The sequence below is a fragment of the Canis lupus genome, chromosome 1 (genome assembly GCF_003254725.2).
Source record: "Canis lupus dingo isolate Sandy chromosome 1, ASM325472v2, whole genome shotgun sequence".
Classification (NCBI taxonomy): Eukaryota; Metazoa; Chordata; class Mammalia; order Carnivora; family Canidae; genus Canis; species Canis lupus.
The window spans coordinates 40,239,417-40,243,729 of record NC_064243.1 but is presented as its reverse complement, the minus strand read 5'-3'; positions in this window follow the sequence as shown (position 1 = coordinate 40,243,729).

Sequence of the window (4,313 nt, the reverse complement as noted above, 5' to 3'; positions counted from 1 at the left end):
CCTGGGCTCTCTGTTACCTAATTGTATATCATCTTCTCCCATGTCGGCTTCTCCCCTTAAGTCAGCTTTTCACAGTAAATATTGAGGGTGTGACGACTGGTCCTGTGGGGGCTTTATGTAGTGTTATTCCTCTCTTGGGAGTGAGGAGGCCGGAATCCACCTTTGCCAGGGGAGGCGGGGAGGCCCAAGGCGAGGACATGCCTTTGCTAGATGTTCAGCTGTCTGTTCCCAAGGACACAGGCTGCTTGTCTGTTTGCTAGACTTTTGAAATCCTCATTACAGAACCACAAAGCAATCTCATTAAAGCCATTCTTCTTGTGTAAACCTGCAGCAGAATCCTCGATTGCTCAAATCTGAGAAGCCTGGTTCTGTACCGTGTGTTTGCTGGTGGAGTTTTCCCAGAAGCCTTGCGAAGGCAGTTTGAGGCAGAACTGCAGAAAAGGCGGGGGCTAAGGGGGTTGGAGCAAGAGAAGCCACTCACGTCAGCATTGTTCCAGATAAGACGAATCCCAGCCCCCTGGATTTTACCTAGAACTCACGTGGGAAACAAAGCCAACTGCCAGCCGGCACAGGTTCAGCTCCCTGTGTCTGGGTGAACAGTCCTGTGGGGAGAGAGCATGGCTGGGGGGAGGCAAAGGGACATAAAGGAATGGGTGATGGGGGAGGAGGCTCTGGTTGCTGGAACAACTACTTGAAATCCCAAATCCCACCGTGAGGGAATGCATAGAGCCAGGACCAGCTACCTAACTTGTGGGGCCCTGTGCAAAATTAAAATGCAGGGCTCTTCCTTCAAAAGTGATCAAGAATTTCCAGACAGTTGATATCACAGAATGCAACCAAGCCTGGGCTCCTTCTAAGTGGGGATGCCCGATGGGGCTGCCTACTGCCCATGATGTTGCCCTGTGTGGAGTTACCAAGAAGGCAAGCAAGAGAACATTTTCCATACCAGAGTGTCAGAGCCCAAAATCAGACGAACACGCTTTATAGAAAGGCCACATGTGTCCCAGGCAGGTGCTGGTCCCGTGGGCCTCTCCCGCAGGGCCTGACCACTGCAACCTCCTGAGGGCCCAGTGGGCCTTCCTTGATTTTCTCTGCCCACCTCTGCTGCAAGGGGCTCGAGAGGAGAAGTCAAGGGTCTTGAGCAAACCACATCCTGGACCAGCTATGTCCAAATGAGGACAAGAGGTCAGTAGGGGTAGGCCTAACTGGGCAGCAAGTATCCTGGTTCGTATTAGGCAAGGCTCTCTGGTTACAAGCATGGCTCACAAACCAAATGGCAGGAGGCCTGAGGTGGAAGCAGCTGTGGCGTTGGCTGGAATTAGGGGCTTGGACTCTCTGTCAGGACTCTTTTCCATTCTCTTCTGCACGTTGGGGTTATTCTCTCCTCTTGAGGTTTCCTCTACACAGTGAGAGCCACTCTGTTGGCAGACTTGGGTACATATCCTTCCAGCTAAAGGACTTTTGGCCTCAGAGAAATCCGAGGAAGAATCAGTTGGCCTGGTTTGGGTCATGCGCCTGCCCCTGGACCAATCACTGAGGTGTTATATTGGGTGCAGCTGAGTCTCATGCCCCCTCCCCCGCCCTTTGGCTCCGATGAGGGCACATACTGGGATTGTCAGCTTCTGCCGAAACCCATATGGTTGGTGGGCATTGGGAGGTTTAAGGGAATGCCAAGCAGTTCCCTCAGAAGTAAGAAGTGGGGCCTGTGTCCCGGCAGACAAAATGAATGCCCGCAACAATATTCAAGTGTGGACACTGGGCCAGGGGTTAGGATGGCCCCACCCTCCTCCACCTTCAGCTCTGGTCCTGCCTGAGAAAGGAGCTGCTGTGTTTATTCTCTTTTTCAGTCAGGAGAAACTATGCATCTGCCCATTCACAACACAGCTCTCTGTGGTTGGAAGTTGGAGGGCCTGCTGCTACAGAGTCTGAGCTATCATTGGGTTCATCTTGCCAGGCCTGGATTGCGGCCAGATGAGCACTTAGGTGGGAAACTGCCAAAACCCCTGCAGAGGAGGAAGTGGCTCTTCAGAGTCAAAAGGTGATCTTGTTCTCTTTGACTCACTTCTGAACTGATGCCCTCTCGAACTCAGGAAGCTCTCAGAATCAGAGCACCTCACCTCAGCTGCTGGCAGCCGAGCTGAAAATGAGGGGCTGATGGCCTGACCCAGCTTGTAATTACTTTGCTCTGAGTTCCTGGGGAAACAGTGTCTCCTTTCTGTCCTTATGGAGGAATGACGCACCTATCCCAATGCCCAGGAACAGGAAATGTGCTGGATAAATAAGCAGAAAGGCAAATGGGTACAGTGCTCAGAAACCAGGTGGATGCCATTCATACTGACTAGCTGACTGACAGTGACTGGCTGACTCACTGACACTGACAGACACTGGCTGACTAACACTGGGTGACACTGACTGACACTGATTGACAGACATTGAGTGATTGACACACTGACACTGAATTACTGACAGACACTGACTGGCTGACACTGCTTGGTTGACAAGGTTAAAAATGTGGTTCACACCTGTAGCTTTGGGGAGCGATTACTCAAATAGGGTTAGCAAATCATCATAGTTTTGACTTTATCTGAAGTCAAACTTACTCCTGAAAATAGTGTTTACGTGACTAGAACAAGCCATGTTAAGCCTCCAAAGATCAGTCTCACCAATGCCATTCTTGATGAGGTAGTTTACAGAGGCATCTTTCCCCCAAAGGAAGGATAAGAAGCACAGGATAGAGATGAGGTCCTTCTCTTTGCACCAGTGATTTTTTCCCAATCTGGCCCCTTTTCCTTTCTCTGAGACTGTCTTTAGCTCTCATTTTCTCAAAGCCCCTTCTTCATACAGAATCACCTACTTAGTGGTCCTTTGGGTTCCATGTTTCACCTGATTGTATGTAACTCCTTTCCTCTCCCTTCCTCTGTGATGTCCTGCCCCCATCAGTGCCCTCAGATCTCCCCAGGCTTCAAAGCCCTTCTCTTCCCCCTTCTTCCACAAAGTTTGCCCAGGCCATTCCAGCACCTGTGAACCATCCTTCGCAGATTCGTCACTGCTATACTTTCTGGGGCTGAACATTTCCAATTGCTCCAAAGCACCCTTGCAATGTTTTTGCTCTGAATGGTTATTTGTTGCTCTTTTTTTTTTTTTTTTTAACTCTTTCCTTGTTTTTAGGCTTGCACTTAAGACCATGCACATTCGGAGGGTTGGGACTATGTTTTTAACCTTGTCTTTCCATCAGCCTTGAAGTCCAGTCAGTCAGGACCAGTGAGGTTATGTTACTGAAACCAAACAGTGCCGAATCCCAATAGCTAGGAGCCCAGAGTTGTGCTGTATTGTACTCCATGTCCACCGTAGGTTAGCTGGGGCTGTGCACAGAGACCCAGGCTGAAGGAGGATCTGTCTCCGGCTTCCAAATGGGCTGAAGAAGAGAACATTTTCAACTGTGCGCTGATTCTTAAAGCTTCCAAGCAGATATGGCATGGCAACACCTAACTGCACAGGATAGGAAAATGCAATCCTCCTGTGCGTCTACGTGGTAGGCATCTTTGGAAAATAGTACCATGATCATTTGCCTGTGGTGGGCAACAGAGAAATATTTATTGATTGAAAGCCTTGAGGGGAAAAAATGAGTTAAATGAAGCATGGTACATCCATTTAATGGAATACTACAAGCCATAAAATGATATTGTCAGAGGATGCTAATGACATAGAAAATGTTGAGCATATATCAATTCATCATCAGGAATGCAAATCAAAATCATGATGAGATACCACCTTACATCTATCAGAGTGGTTAAAATTAACAACACAGGAAACAACAGGTGTTGGCCAGGATGCAGAGCAAGGGGAACCATCTCACACTGTTGGTGGGAATGCACACTGGTGCAGCCATTCTGGAAGACAGTATGGAGGATCCTCAAAAAGTTAAACATAGAACTACTCTATGATCCAGCAAATTGCACTACTAGGTATATATCCAAAGGATACAAAAATACAGATTTGAAGCACCCTGATGTTTATAGCAGCATTATCAACAATAGCCAAACAATGGAATGGGAAGAGCCCAAATGCCCATCAACTGATAAATGGATAAAGAAGATGTGAGATTATATATCTCAAAAAGTTGCCCAGGCCATTCCAGCACCTGGAATGTGGGGATTTCATATATATATTTCATATATATATATATAATCCTCACAGGCTGGAGTCTGGATAGCATGGGGCTGATGCCTAATATATATATATATATATATATGTATATATATATGTAAATAATATGTATATATCACTCAGCCATCAAAAAGAATGAAATCTTG